Consider the following 16,617-nt stretch of genomic DNA (forward strand, 5'->3'; position numbering starts at 1 on the left):
CAGTATAGTGAAGTCTCTTTGAGGGGGGCAAATAAAATCGAGGGGGGAGCCTCGGTCATGCCCTTGCCTTATTTTTTCCGCCTGCCTGTTTGTTTTTCTTTGCACGCGCCAAATGTGCCACTCTCTCGATTAGAAGTGGGGGCGGTGATACCAACTGGAAAGCGGGATTCCGTCCCCCACCGCCTGTCCAGCTAGCACTTGGGTGAGCAAAGTATGGCCTGTGGGCCACATCGGGACCGCTCCATTCTTGAAGAGGCTTCAGCGAGATTCCCGAGTCCTGTAATATTTGTAATTCATTCAGCCATTTTTTTAAAAACTCGTTTGATTGATTATTTTTAAACATGAATTTCTACTATCCATCCATCCATAATCTACCGCTTTTCCGGGTCGGCTCGCGGGGGACGTAGCAGGGGATACCCAGACTTCCCTTTCCCCAGCCACTTCTTCCAGCTCTTCCGGAGGGGATCCCGAGGCGTTCCCAAGCCAGCCGAGAGCCCTAGTCTGGGTCGTCCTCGGGGTCTCTTTCCGGTGGGACGTGCCCGGAACACCTCACCAGCGAATCAAATGCCCGAACCACCTCATCTACTAATCTAATTTTTTTTTAATTAATAGAATAAAAATATAATAGATGTACTTTAAAATAATAAATGGAAATCAAGAAATATTATTTCGGTAGTCAGTTGATTTATTATACAAAATTTACATTTTATTTTTATTCATCAGTTAACTATTTTACATATAAATCTTTTTTTAACCTCCTTCCCAAATGACCTTGTCAATCTGTCCAAAAAATGAAATGTGGCCCTTCAGAACGCGAAATTTTCCCACCCATCATCTTGCATGTCATCATCATCATCATCATCATCTTCTTCTCCATCCTCTGTTTCTTCTTCTTTTGCCTCCACAGCTGAAGAGGACGCCGTCGGCGAGTTTGTTTTTCCCCTCCTGCAGGTCTTCCAGGCGCCAGGCCTCTGGGGACGAGGGCGGCCAAACGAGAGGGGGCCGGGGGGGAGGGGAGGTCGGGTCGAGAGCGTGTCGTTGTTGTTGTCGCATTTTGGGCGGTGGGGGGATTATTGATGAAGTTGAAGTGAATTTCAAAGATAGCTCAGTCAGGTTATTTTTCCCTCCACCTCGTCGTATTTCAGTCGCCTTGAGAAGCGTAACGCAGACAAGATAAGTTAGGCGAGAGAAAGGCCAGCGTTTTATTTAATCTCTCTTTTTTTTTCCCCCGCTCCTTTCGTTCTCCTTTCCCTCCCTCTCTCTCTCTCTCTCTCTCTCTTTCCCTCCGCTGTCTGTCTATTTTTATCTCTTGCCTCCCTCTTTTTTCCGACGCTTGAATAGAAGTGGATCAAAAAGGTAACGACCGCTATGAACGTAACAACCACAGCTCGCCCCTTCCTCCTCCACGTCCCCCTCCCCCCATAATCCCTCCTCTAACCCGGCACCTTGTGTTGTGCGCTCATGACGTCCAGATCCCCCCCTCCCCTTTTTCCCCCCCTCTCCTCTTCTTCTTTCTGTCTCTCACTTGAGTTTATAACCAGAAACTCTAAAATCCTTCTAGATGTCCGCGTGATGTCCACCAGGCTGAAATTCGCACGCACTCACTGGCCGACCCGCTTACAAAACAACCAATGAGAGATAAACCGGACATGGGTTCATTTCTTTTCCCGAATACGCAATACTCAGCGTCTAACGCGACAGAACCTGACATTGCTTCACCGCATCCGGCTCGCCGAGACTTGTTCTCTCGTTTGTTTTGTTCCACCTTTGACGCTAACCGGCTAAGCTAGCCCTCACAAAGATCCCATTTGCAGGTTCACTGTCGCACTTCCCCCCATTAGCATTACCGCTGGCCCTTCATCGCCATCTTCTATGTTTTCGTGCGCTTTCTTTTCACTCTCATCTTTCCTCCATCGGTTTATCTCTCAGATCGTCCGTCATAAAGGTGGCGTCAAGTCGCGCACACACACACCCACCCGCTCCTCTTTTCTTCTTTCTACAGCTTGTCAGAGCCACCGCTTTCCTTTCTTCTTCTTCCCGGCCCGTGCAAAGTGAAATCTGCACACACACACCCCCCCCCCCCATCGCCCCCCCGTGCGCACCCTTCGCCCTCCTCCCGTTCTCCAGCCTCACGCACGGGGTCCAGAGAGGACGGGGGGAAAAGCGGAATATCGTCGCGCTATGCGTACTCCAAGCTCCTTGTCATGCAGTCGGGGGCCTCCGTAAGAGCCCCAATCAGCCTCAATCACTGGCGCCGGCAAAGAAATGGGCCCCGGCCCCCGCTCTTCAAGGCTCGCAGCGAAGAGTTCCCATCAGCGCTTGTCCTGCAGGGTCAAAAATGGCGCCTGAAACTTTGGAAATGTACTGATTAGAAGAGCACAAATGGGAGGGGAAGCGCTCTAATGAAATACTGATTTTTTTTTTTTTTTTAATCATCTTTCATGGGGCGATTTGAAAATGATGGGAGTTTGCCCTCAATGGCAAAATGATTCAAATTGTACAAAGTAGCGAGGACTTACGGTAATTTGAAACACGCAGTGTGGTGTCACCCGTTTTAAAACTCACAGCAATATTCATTTTCCAAAGGAACATGCAACCAAAAAATGCAATGATCAGTAAATTATTATTTAATGTAATATTGTTTATGAGGACTAGTGTAAATTTTGCGTTGAATGATTTTTTGTAGTCGACTACAATGCAATGAAAAGCGATGAATCAATGCCATTCATCTATTCATTTTGTGGACCGCTTATCCTAACAAGGGTCGCAAATTATAATTTAAAAAAAAATGCAGAACAGAAGTGAATGGGCAATTCCAAAGTCCTGCATAAATTGTTGGATTGGAAGACGAGATACCAAAAACACGTGATTACCGTAATTCCCGGCCGACAGAGCGCACCTGGCTATAAGCCTCACCCAGCCCTGCTTATCATTTTCTAAAGAACTATAGAAACTTAAGACACAAGTCCTATAAAATTTCTATAGAGACATTCAGTTCTGTAGAAATTCTATAGAAAATCACAGCCAAAGTTCTATGGAACAATTTGTTCTGAACAAATTCTATAGATTTCTATCGAATTTTTGGCAGGGAGTACATTTGTAAAGGAAATACCATTTGGTACATACATACGCCGCAGCTGTGTAAAAGCCGCAAGTGCCCACATTGAAACCCACTCAAGATATTTACAAAGAAAAACGGTACACAGAGAATTTTGCGCTAATGCTAGGGCTGCGCTAACAGGGGCAGTTAAAAAAAAAACATACCGGTAAAAATCACTGAGACACGGCAGCAACACTCTAGCACAGCAGCGCGAACATTGCCGAAGCTGTAAAAGTCATTTCCTCGGCAGTTATATTCCACCGGCCTCACTCTTACCTTTTCCGCCGGACTGCCCCCTTGTGGCCGTTAGAAAAAATGGAGACGCATCACCGTATAAACTGCAAGGTTGAAAGCGTGTGGGAAAAAAAGTGGTGTCTTATAGGCCGGAAATTGCGGTAGTTGGCCTTATCTTAACTAGATAACTAACTGCTTCAACCCCTTGTTTAGATATGAAGAAATATTTACTGAGATTGTCCACATATTCATCCATCCATTTTTTTTCCAACACATTTCAGTGTAGAGACCAAAACAAATTACAAGTTATTTCCTAATTGTTTGAATGAGTACATTTCTAATGTTTTCGGTTTTGCATTTGGGTCCCGCGTCTTACCCCAAATCCCTGTCTGGCCCCCGTGCCTGGATCCAAATGGGGGGGGGGGGGGTGATCAACGGTTAGACCATCAAGTAGTCTGTGGAAGCTTTTGTCTGTCCATGAACATGTCCCACATTTCTTCCCCAGCACCAGCAGCCATCTTAGCTCTTCATGCAGACGCATAGCACAACACCAGCCTTTCCTCCTCGTCCTCCTCGTCCTCCTCCTCCTCTTTCCCCCCTCTTCTTGTTTTGGTCCCTTCCTCCCACTAACACTGACAGGAAAACGCCGTTTTCCTCCGTTTGCCCACCTCCGTGTGATTTAACATTCCAGACCCGTCTTGCACGCAAATGTCCAATTTAATCCCGGCAATTCGGGATTGGGACGAGGTGTGGCGCCGCCGCGGCGCGGCGACTTCAAGTGCATTCCCGCCGCCGCGCGCCAGCCGACAGTACCTGCTGTCTATTTTAAGACCGGGAGTCACGCACCTCCGCTTCTCACCATCACTTCCTTTCACCTCCATACGCTTGACAGTCGCACCGGCCGCGCTTTTGCTCGTCATTACCGCGTTCCCTTTATCGTGCCCGTCACGACCGAAAGAACCCCGACGCTGTATTTTTCATTTTATTTTTAGATCCCTCACATTCGCTCTTGTTTGTTTCAAGACAGGGAATAAAAAAATGGCTGGTCAGCCCGGCGAGGGGAGGGAAGGGTAACAGCGCTCGCGCAAATCGCGCTCCGGTCTCCGCCCGCGATTTGTAAAAGTGGATGGCGACGCGGCCAAGAGGTGAACCGTTGTGAGATCACGGCGCAGCCGTCGCCATAGAGACGGCACGCCGCCGGCCTCATTAGGGATGGACCTCGCCGCACGAACGCGGTCATGTGACTGATGAGATTGAAACGGAGGTTGTCAAACTTTTGGACCGGGAACATTTTTCCAAGATCCCCTCACAATCCTGACGTCAATTACTGCAAACATACTCACCACGTGCCTTGGGAATTATTTATTTTGTTAACTGTTTCACATTTAATATTTATGATCTGTTTCATAGAAAAGGGCTGCAGAATTGAATTGAATTCCATGCAATTATTGTTGACGTGCACTTACTACACTAACAACATAGCTCACAAAAGCACGTCGATAAACTGAGCAAATTCTGGCCATTTTTTTTTTTTTTTTTTGTAAAAAGTGACACAAATTAATGGTCAAAATGATCAAAATCATGTTGACATTTTTGTGTATGACGAAACATGCCCAATGGGAGGCACTCATGGAGTTCATTGAAAATCGGCGAAGACGTGCCGAACATTGATTCATCGACGCGTTAAAACCTGGTGAGATATTAAATTTTCAAGCCCTAAATATTTACTCTCCACGTTATAAACAGATCGGCGCTTTTAATTGGTCCAATGATTAGTCGTGATAGTACATTTTGTTTTATTGGTGCACTGATCCCTCGATGTCGTTTTTAAAATTGGGGTCTGTAAAATGTTGCTCCAAAAATATGCAAATGACGAGCTTCAAATACAGTGTCAAAAATGAGTATTTGAACATGCTGCTGTATTGCAAGTTCTCCCACTTAGAAATCACGGAGGGGTCGGAAATTTTCATCGCAGGTGGATGTCCACTGTGAGAGAGATCATTTAAAAAGAAAAATCCACAAATCCCAATGTATGATTTTTTTTTTTTTAACAATTTCTTTGTGGGCGGCACGGTGGCTCAGCTGGTAAAGCGTTGGCCTCATAGTGTTAAGGTCCCGGGTTCAATCCCGGACCCGCCTGTGTGGAGTTTGCATGTTCTCCCCATGCCTGGGTGGGTTTCCTCCGGGCACTCCGGTCTCCTCAAACATGCAACATTAGTTGCGCACTCTGAATTGCCCGTAGGTGCGATTGTGAGTGCGGCTGTTTGTCTCTATGTGCCCTGCGATTGGCTGGCGACCAGTTCAGGGTGTACCCCGCCTCCTACCCGTCGACAGCTGGGATAGGCTCCAGCACTCCCGCCACCCTCGTGAGGATAAGCGGTGAAGAAAATGGACGGATTTATTTGTGCGATACAGCTGCAAATCTCACAGTGGACATACACGTACGATGAAAATTTAAGACACCCTCCATGATTTCTAACTGGGAGAACTTGGAATATCGCAGGGTGTTCAAATACGTATTTTCTTCACTGTATGCTGTCCATTTTCTCTCGAGAAAATGTCCTCCATTGTTAACCACGTCGAAGGCTTTGTCATCCCACGCCCTGTTGGCAGAAACGTGGCTTTTATGGGCAGGTTCGGAAGTTCCAACGGTCGTGCGGCGTCACCGCTTCAGCCGCTAGTCCGTCTACGGCGTGCCGTCACCTCGTGGACGCGACCCGGCCACCGTGGCCGTCTTCCCGCGTCACCTGAACGGCCAGTCAGGCTCAGCTCTGAATGTTCGCTCGCGGCGAAACGGATTTCTCTCGGGGGACGTTTGACTTGATAAAGGCTCCACTTTGACACTCGCCTTTCACTGCTGTCTGAAAGGAAAGGTGTTGCGTGTGTGCGGCTGGCTGGCCGGCTTGTGAAGAAAGTCTCGATGTACACTTTGAACAAAAAAAAAAAAATCCATTGACTTGACCCGCTTGTAGTCGGAAGGAAACAGAAGAAGCACAAACTTTAACTCTAAATTCTCATTTTACAGGAAATAACTGACGTTTTTTTTTTACTCTTACTCCGCATTTCTCTCTCTATCTCTCTCTTCTCTCTTCCATTATGCAGAACACATTCCAGGGCCCCACGCTGATGTTCACCCCCCCATCCCCCCCCTAGACAAATTTTTAGAATCATAATGAGTTGACTATAATTATATTTCAACAAGTAGCGTAATATCAATCACAACATTCTGAAACCCTGCGCACTGATTGGATTTATTTGTTGTGTGATATTCAAAAATGTTCTGGAGCAGAAAAGGGGGAAGAAGGAAAAAAAAACAGCAAAGCCTGCTAAGTAGCATAGATACATATTTTTTTTCAAAAATGTTTTGAAATATTCAACAGTGATTAAAATCAAGCCTTTCATCATTGCATGTATTTCTTAAATGGAGTGTTTGCCTATGTTAAATAAGCGACAAATGCGAATGTGCTAATATGGCCCTGTGGTGTTGCCGTACGACCTAACGGTAACACAAGTCGAACCTTCGAGCGGGTCCTTCTTCAACATGGGGAAACGTGAATAAGACTAGAACTAAGGATAGAAAATCATATATAAGTACAGTGTACAAGTTATTTTTATGACAGTTGACCAGAAACCTCTCAGCGCACTACAGTCATTTTTGAAGCTTGCAAAATGTTTTGAAAATTCAATATTCAGTTACATACTGACCAATTGCATCTGCGTGCACGGACACACCGATTGGACGATTGGGAGTCAGCAAAGCCTCAGCAATCCCGCGGCACGTTCAGACTCATACGCCGACCTCGAGCCCTCATTAATGCTCATTAACTTTCCAGCATGAGCCGCAGGAGGGGGCGTGCCGCGCTCCGTTCTGCCCCCTGCTGCCCATATGCTGCACCCGCCAGTAACAGGTGCAGTTTTCAATTAAAGCAGCGGGCGCTCTGCGGTAGGTCAGAAGGGCCGAGAAGGGCCGAAAACCGGCCAAATCTGCAGAACAGGTGGAGGCTTCCAGATTAAAAAAAAAAAAAAACATATCTCCAAACTGACTGCTTCGATCAGGGGTCGGGAACCTTTTCGACTGAGAGAGCCGTAAATGCCAAATATTTAAAAAAAAACGTAACTTCAAAAGAGTTACAGGGGTATTTGCGCATTTATGTAGAACCAACACTTTGAGAGTACAATAAATTCTCTGAATTATTTTAAATAACATTGTTATGATGTTGCTAACCAATGATGACAAAAGTACTTTGTACCATGAATGCGACTTCAGGTGCTTCCTGGTTTTGCTGATGGTTTGATAGTTTTATTCCATACGTCGTCAGATTCACGTTTCACGCAGGCGTTGAGATTTCTATCCGTTAATCGTGAACGTAAATTCAATTTGATTTTCCATCACGCTGGTCGGCTTTTGAACAGTTCTTGCCGACAAAGGCGTGTCTCTTATTTGTTTGATGAACCCGTTCATGGTGCAGTGTGGCAATTTTTTTACCTTATTGAGATAAAAGTCTCCTAACAAGCCACAAGCAAGGAAATAACACAAAGTTTACTCATTTATAATCTCGTCCCGAAAATGGGACGCTGCCCGCGAGAGTGTACTTGGGTATTCTTAGTAGATTGTCCCAAAAAAAAAAGAATCCGAATCAGATTAAAACACTTCAATATTTTGATATACTGAAGTATATAATGCGAGAAAAGCACAATGTCCCAAAAATGGGACGCTGGGTTCACTAGTTGATTGGCAACGTCGAGTACGAATTCTTCTTCTTCTGAAAACTTCGGTGGTACTCGTATTTTTTTCTTTGAGCTACCTTTGTCATAAACGTTTCCATAATTAGTTGTTCCGACACGACCCTTCGGCACCTCTGGACATCGACTACCGCGCAAAAACTACGGCAACCCACTAGGCCAAACTGTCTGCATTGGCTCCCACGCTTAACTACGGCAACCCCACGAGGACAAACCTTCTCTGTACGACAGAAATCACATGTACAGTATATTCTTATGAGGGTTCCGCGAGCCGTATGCAACCACCAAAAGAGCCAGATATGGCTCGCGGGCCATAGGTTCCTGACCCCCCTTTTTTATTTATTTGATTATTGTATTGTACGGTATGTTAGTGGATACAGTATTACTGTGTAGATAATGTCTGGGTATTATGTCATTTAAAAAAAAAAAAAACATATTATAGCCAATACACGGCATGATATAATAATATTATCCAGGATTCAAAATCCGCAAGTACTTGTCGATCCTCCAAAAACGATTTGGAGACGTTTATTGATGCCACAAAATGGTGCTAAAGAACGACTCTCTTTCTTTGTGAACCTCCTCGACTCGCTTTTATTTCCTTGACACCAATGTCGTTGCTTTTAGCCCGAGCACAAACGCATCGAACAGGAGAGTTTTGGAGCAAATGGCACCAGAAAAAGCAGCTAACACCCCCACTCTGACACAGCTTTTTAAAGTATTTTTATTTCCTATACTTAATTACTTTGTTACTCTTTCCCACCCTTGTGTGTAGGAAAGGAGATCCACATCCTCCAATAGACTTTTTAGACATTTTTTTTACCCAGAAAGGTATTGACCGCTGTCACGCAGAGCTGCTGTTGGCCACTGCTCACACTCACGCACAGATCTGCCGATGTCACAGGCACCGCCCCTTAAAGGCACTTGCATGCAATCGAGCAATACAACATACAGCAATTACAATGTTATGCTTTTTCATCTAACTTCACTGGATGGTCGATGTATATTACATGCATAATGATACTCGGAAAATAGATGGATGAATTTGTAATTCATATATAAATAACGGCTAACCTATTTATGACATAATTATCAGTGAAAGGCAGAATGGTAATAACAAGGGCGTGACTGCAGGCTAAAGTCGCTGTATTTGTTTGTACCACATGCATCATCGACAGCCGGCATCCAAAATTAAAATCCTAAATTTAGCCCCGAGCGTCTCACCTTTTAATTGTTTTACAAGTCATTTTGAAAATGACTCCGGCTCACTCAGGAGAGCTTGCGTTTTTCCATTTTTCTTTTTTTTTTTTTCTAAAGCCATTTTTGCAGTCGGCTCATATTGACAAGCAGCGTCCTGACCTGTGCCTGCGAAAAGGATTATGGAGATGAATAGTCAATTATTACAGCGGCATTTCCCCGTCTGCGCCGCGCTAATGGCTATGCGAGACTGTGATAGGAATTAAAAAAAAAAAAAAAGAAAAAACAAGGCTGTTTTTAAATCCCCGATAAGGTAAATTTCGTTTGCCATCTGGCTAGTTTCGAGGCTAAATAAGAGCTGCTCGTCACAAACAACAAGATTCCCACTCCAACAAGAATTAATCGATTTAATCTGACTCCCTGGCGTGAATCTACTTGGTTTTTTCCTCTGGCTAACCTGCTCGAACCAGATCCACGTAATACCTAATCTGAAGATTTGCGCTTAGCTCCTAATGCTTGTTACTTAATAACTCGCTTGTACTGCGGCCATGATAGCCTTGTGTACTGTAAGACTGCCGCTGGGTTTTTGGGCGTGTTTTTCAACTATTCACATTTGGTAACACCAAAATGCTAGCATTATCTCAACGTTTTATGGTATTTATGGTAATTTATGGCATATGACAGTTTGGAATTTTGGTACAGAGTTTTACAATGATCATGGAAATGGAAACTCTAGATTTGGCTTCGCGGGCCACATAAAATCATGTGACGGGCCAGGTATGGCCCCCCGGGCCTTGAGTTTGACACCGGTGACTTGGTAGTTCTAAGCAAAAATTGAGGTAAACAGGAAGCGGGTCTGGGTGTCATGGTCCTGCCGGTCCCAGCCTGGACCCATGGACCCTCCCAGGAGCTCTTTTGGAAATAGTGTATGGCAGGGGTGTCAAACTCATCTTTCTCGTGGGCTTCATTGTTTTTCCGGTTTTCCCTCAGTGGGCCGTTATGATGGTGGAACAAAAATATCCAATATCATCATCATATTTACATCATCAATTTATGAACTAGTTTTGGAGTCAGGGGAACATAATCAATTTATGAACCAAAATCCAAATCGGAAATCAAGGGGTAATGTGCTTGTAATCAACTTTATCATTTATGATCTATGACAATTTGAAATTTCGGTCCAGATTTTTACAAGAATCACGGAAATTGACACCCTAGATTTGGCTTCGCGGGCCACATAAAATCACGCGGCGGCCCAGATCTGGCCCCCGGGCCTGGAGTTTGACACCCGTGCTGTCTTTTGGACGATTTTCCTGCGTTAACTTGAGAGCTTCAGTTTTCCGAGCCACTTTCAGCTTTGTCCGATTCCGATGAGCTGCGTGGTCTGAAAGGGGGTTGAGTGACGGCGCAAACAGGACGACGCGTCTCGCCTGGATGCTCCACAGCGTCGTGGGTCTGACCAAATGGAGGCCGATACCAATTTAGGACAAGGCCACTCGGGAGGTCAGGTGCGGTAATGGGCTGAGTTTGGCCAGGACGCTGATGATTTGTGTCACGCGTAATAAAAACGCTCTTGGCGAAACGCATCCCCTCGGCCGGTCTAACGCAATGACAAAAGAGAGCCCCCACTCGGGCCGGTTTTGTGAAATCACTCCCGGCTTTTTGTGCAGTCCCCACTGTTGCTGTGGAGGTTGTGGAACGAGGGGGCCTCGCTGCCAAGTGGAGTAGTCGGAGTGGTTCGAAATAGACGAGCCAAATTGCGCCGTCGCAATTTGTAAAATTCAGAAGCTGAAGACGCATTCGGAGAAAGCGGCTGATAACAAAAAGATATTTTCATTTCACGCTCCTTGAGATAGCGCTGCCGTCACTCCACAGCGCTCAACTCTTTGCACGCGAGCAATTCAAATGTCGCTTTTTCGTGACATGTTTGTTATTGCGCTTTGAGTTTGCGATGCTGTAAAAACTTTTTGCGACATACTGAATTGTTTTGGTTGGGCGCCATACTGCGTACTCCAAAATCGCAACCAGAATAATAAGCAGACGTGTGATTTTTCCATTTATCGGCGGATTTCCGACTTTCTAAATTGCACTCCTAAAAATATATATATACCGTATTTTCCGCACTATAAGACGCACCTAAAAGCCTTTAATTTTCTCAAAATCCGGCGGTGCACCTTATAATCAGGTGCGCCTTATATATGGATCAATATTTAGCCTTTAGTGCAGCTCCATCTAATGGATGCATAACGTAACTGCAGGCTCTACTGTAGCGTCTATTCTATGCGCCTTAAATATAGAAAAAGTTTTCAAATATGCCATTCATTGGAGGTGCGCCTTATAATGCGGTGCACCCTGTAGTGCGGAAAACACTGAATATTCTACGTTTTTCTGCAATATTCCGACCGTAACCCGCGCCAGAATCCACACTCGTTCAGATTCCGGTCCGACTTTTGCAAGCGAGGTACAAGATTAGATACGCGTCTGTTGATTGGTCGAATGTGTTCCTCCTGACCAATGAAAACGCTTGTTGTATACGCGGCGGATCGTGGGGCCATTTTCAAGCGAACACGATGGCGGTGCTCAAGAGGAAAGACGCCTCTCGATTGAAAGAAATTGATAAATGTGTAAAAAAATAAGATCCGATGGGATCGGATGGAACGCAAAATCGTCGATACAGTTGGAAAGAAGGAAGTTAGCACCCTGTTAAGCGACTTCATTCGCAAAATCGATCGAACCACCACAATAACGAGGTGAGAGTTCAGAAGCGATCACTTGTAAAAATGTCTGTATTATTTACTCATAACAAAACATGACATTAATAATTGTTGTCAAATTCTTGCGTTTTCAATCATTTACATGCCACGATGCAAATCTGAATTCAATTTAGTAGTTTATTTAGTTGAATTTATATTTGAATTTGTAATTTTTGGGGGTAAAGGCATGCACCTAAATAATGAACGATCACATTGTGTACATTTTCAAAACAGAATAACATTTATTTATAGATGTACTAGTTATATTACATTCATAATACAATTTACATAACTTGCACGTTAAAATTGGTGATCATCCTCTGACTATGCTTGTCTTTTTTGATTCTTTCAAATCACGTCTGAATAATGTTACGAAAATACCTTTCTGACAGTACTTGTACTGGATCATGTCTGCGTCGGTGCACGTAATATTGTGTATGTACAACCTTATGAACACTTATCGTTGCTTTTTTTTTTTGATAATGAGATTAGCGGTCCCGAGCCAATCCCATTGAGATCTCATATTCTACATAAGACGATGACTGAACGAGATGACTCGTCCGCTCGCGTGCACGTTAATACTTACATTTAATGGCAATTTATTCCTTTTTCCTAAGCGATCGCATGCTTGTTTGTGTCTTTAATTCTACCTTGAGGCCGAGTCTTCCCGGCTTTGTTTACGGGTCACCTACACGGACCCGGCGAGTGCGCCGCCTTGTGCGTGCTGTTTATTTCGGCTTTTTCCACCAGCATTATACTTTTATGGCGCTGTCCTACTTTTATCGACCGTCTCGCTCGCGCTGCAGCGTTTCAGCTCTGATAACGTCTCGCCCTGCACAGCGCTTACAATGTTTTACTTTTTTTTTTTTTTTTTTTTTCATTTTTTTTATTGTTCCCTCTTGTGTATTACTCCCCCACTGCGTCTGGATCGAAGAAGATGTCGTTTGATTGTAGTGTTGCCGGAGTTGAGGTTACCGTGAGTGGAGAGATTTATCGCTCGGTCAGATTTACTGTAACTCCAAACATTATTTTGCATATTTCCGTCACCCGTGCTTGTATTTGCAAGGCAAACGCCAGGAGGAGGAGTGATTATAAGTATTTGTTCATGCCCATGTTTGATTTCATTCTTCTTTTGGCTGCCAGTCTCAATCCCCGCTGCGAGGTTTCAAGTTGGATGAAATTGGCGCTATTACGGCTGGGCCTTCAAATAAAATTTTATACTTTTTTTTTTTCACCAAAATCAGATATCCAATTTAAAAATTAAAAAAAAAACTTTGCTAAGTCAATAAGCAAACAACAGTTATTTACTTAGTTTTTTTTTCTGAGCATCTTTACAGATATGAAAATAAGCGCCTCCTGTTGGGACAAAACAATATGCACGTGAAAATGTAAGGACATTCCTTAATTAATTAAGAAGAATGCATTTATATTATTATATTTATGTTTTTATTACTTATTCTTAATTTTGAAAAAATCAACAGTTGAACTTATTTTTAAATTTGCCGTCAAACTGCATGACTCTGCATGTTAAAAATGATCGGTTCTGCAAAATAATTTGAAATAATTCCTATAAGCAAAGCAAATTTATTTGTATTGTGCATTTCATATACGAGGTAACTCAATGTGCTTTACATGATTAAAGGCATTTGAAAGCAAAGAGATAAAACATTTCAACAAAATATTTTTGAAAAAGACAAAAACTGCATACAGTACTGCTTCACCATGTTTGCTTTGGACTCCGCGCTCCACTATTTGCCCCGAGTCAGTCAAAAAACATTTCTTAATTCATTAAGAAGAATGCATTTATATACTGTATTTATATTATCATATTTCTATTTTTATTATTTATTAATTTTGAAAAAAATCAACACTTTAACTTATTCAAATTTGATGTCAAACTGCATGACTCTGCATGTTAAAATTGATTGGTTCTGCAAAATAATTTGAAATAATTCCTATAAGCAAAGCAAATGTATTTGTATCGCGCATTTCGTACATGAGGTAGCTCAAAGTGCTTTACATGATTAAAGGCATTTGAAAACAAAGACATAAAATATCTAAAATGGGATAAAAACAATAAAATTGACAAACAAAATATTTTTAAAAAAGACAATTAAAATTGCATACAGTGCAAGTAATATGATTTAAAAAGTGGATATATTCTAAAAATCATGAGAAAAAAGAAGCGTTTTCAACCTGGATTAAAAAACATTCACACTTGGGGCTGACCTCACCTCTGTTGGCAACTTATTCCATTCGTGTGCAGCATAATAAGTAAAAGTAAGAAAAGTCCGTTCTGCCAGCTACAGTGCAAACAAGGTAGTGTTTGTTACTCCACAACTTTTAAAAAATAAATAATATGAGGTTTTGATTGTCAAACATGAATTGATTGAAATCTGATTCAAGGACTAGTTTTAAGTATCGTCAGGCTAGAAATGATAAACACGGATGCTAATGTTAGCTTACCAAAATGTTGTACGCCGCGCTATTAATATTGCACAAGCTCCGCCTTGCTCCAGCAACCCGTTTTTGTCCACGCGCCGGCGTCAGCGACTTGGACACGCCTCATTGTCGACGCGCTGTACGTTAGCGCGTCTCATTTTCCACTGATGCGTTCGTGTGTTTTGCGGCCTCCCTCAGCACGATATTCAGGTGGAAAGACGCAACTAGCCGATTCCCAAGCGACCCGACGCAATCTTCGCATTCTTCCTCCCCGCTCGACCGCGTGCAATATTCAGCACGGTTTGACCCCGAGCAGATCCATCATCGCGTGGGAGGATTTTGCGTGGCCCGTGCTTGCGTGTACGTGCTGTGCACGCAGCACGCGTGCGCTTGGATGTCGAGGCACCTCCGTGTCCTGTGTGTCCAAATCTCCCCTGCAGTGTCCAATTAGTTCAGAGACGCGTTCAATCACAAGGTGACCAGCAGGTGTCTGCTACCCGAAGCCAGAGAGCCATATTACTAAACTGGCACAAAGGGATGTGTGCATGGGGGGAGTGGATTGGAGGCCCGGGGGCGGGGGCGGGGGGGGGGGGTGTTTTGGCGGTGGCTCCTCAGCTGTTTTTATCCTGTGGTGACTCCAACTCTTCTTTTTTTTCCCTTCTATCTTTTTTAATTTTCTTCGAGGATGCCATGAGCTTTGCTTGTAGAACATCTCGGGGGGGGGGGGGGGGGGCCCACAATCGAAATGACTGAACTGTCGTGCAGTTTGTGGTGTTTTACTGCTCCTTTTTTACAAGTGGCTGACCGTCGGCCACGAATTTTGCGGTATGAAGTAATAGAGCTGGCCGGCGCCAAGCCAATTCACTAAATCTTGTCTTTTATAATAACACTTAGCTATATTTATTATTTCATATCTAAAGTACCTGTGGCTCAAAAGCAAAATGCGGAGAGTCTCTGTCCCCAAATTGCACACAAAAGAAATTCCATTTCCGGTGTGACGGTCTGAGCGCCCGTGCTGAAAAGTCTCCTTGCAATTAATGCGCCTGTGTTGCTAACAGGGGAACTCTGAGTATGTAGCAAACATTTACTGGGAAATCTCCCGGTCTCATAGTTCCCCGTCTTCTACATAGAGGTAGCTAACATACGTTATAACCTAACCTTAAAACAAAAGTTGATGAAAAAAAAAAAAAATTACACATGTATGTACGTTCGCTGTGTTCGTCTTTCTGCTCCATCTTCATGTTTCACAGCGAACTTGAACGCTCGGCGACAAGTTGTCGAACGGCACATGTTGAAGCATGGATGGCCGGAAGTTTACAAAATATACGCGCATGCGCATTAATCACAAGGAGACTTTTCAGCACCGGTTAGACCGGGAAAGAAGCGACATCCAGCTCATATGCAATATATATATAATTTTATATTCTGCATAAACGCTTTATTCGTCACGCGTATCCTCTCTTTACAGCCAAGGCAATCTGCTTTTTTTTTTTCTTGACAATTTTAGCATGTTGTTTGTGGTCCAGTTAATAAAAAAGGAAAGAAAAGAAAAGAAAACTACAATACTTACAGTTCAGATTATGCAGCACCTCAAAACATTGTTTCCCAGTAAGGACACCGTGTTTTTCGTTGCAGCAGCTTGTTATTTGGGCGAGCGGCAAAGGTTCAAGACTTTACCCCCCCCCCCAGTTGTCGCCTTCGGGCGCGTTGGGCGGTGTCATTCATTGTGTGGCGGGGTCTGATGTGCTTGCCGGTCTCATGGCAGCAGCAGCCAGCTGACAGCCACCTGCAGCAAGCTACCGTGTCACATTTTCGTTTGAACGGCCCGTGTCAAAGCCGGACGTGTGCTGGGAAAGGACCGCAAACGAACGGACAGAAACTCCCCTTGAGACTTTTTAGTTTCTTAGCCCGGGAAAAATGTCATTGGACTCCCAATAATTAGCCCGGTGGGGTACACAAGTGCAAAGACACAAATGACTTGCGACTTGGTTCTTTCTAATTTATAAAAGCAAATCATAACAACGTATGGCCACTTGATGAAAACACTTTTGTACACTTGATGTAAGTGCGCTAATTTAAAAAAATAAATAAAAAAAACTTGGTTTCGGGTGCCTGAAATACTGTAGGGGTACAATGTCAAAGGTGGGT

The 16,617-nt window shown here is 43.9% G+C and overlaps 1 protein-coding gene and 1 long non-coding RNA gene across 9 annotated transcripts in view; one reads left to right on the forward strand and one right to left on the reverse strand.

The window, feature by feature from the left end:
• adgrl1a (adhesion G protein-coupled receptor L1a) overlaps positions 1–16,617 on the forward strand; it is a 266,475-nt gene that overhangs the window by 209,702 nt on the left and 40,156 nt on the right. The window contains exon 1 of one of the 8 annotated variants that reach the window (XM_061847090.1): positions 11,835–12,024. The exons of the other annotated variants lie outside the window; for them this stretch is intronic. The gene's annotated coding sequence lies outside the window, so the exon portion shown is untranslated. Of the gene's footprint in view, positions 1–11,834; positions 12,025–16,617 lie in introns of those variants that run through there. 8 annotated transcript variants of the gene reach the window in all.
• LOC133514968 (uncharacterized) lies at positions 804–7,165 on the reverse strand. The gene is made up of 3 exons (XR_009798934.1): positions 7,040–7,165; positions 2,190–2,351; positions 804–1,149 (listed from the first exon to the last, which is right to left on the reverse strand). It is a non-coding gene; the product is annotated as an uncharacterized LOC133514968 (long non-coding RNA).

The sequence above is a fragment of the Syngnathoides biaculeatus genome, chromosome 16 (genome assembly GCF_019802595.1).
Source record: "Syngnathoides biaculeatus isolate LvHL_M chromosome 16, ASM1980259v1, whole genome shotgun sequence".
Lineage (NCBI taxonomy): Eukaryota > Metazoa > Chordata > Actinopteri > Syngnathiformes > Syngnathidae > Syngnathoides > Syngnathoides biaculeatus.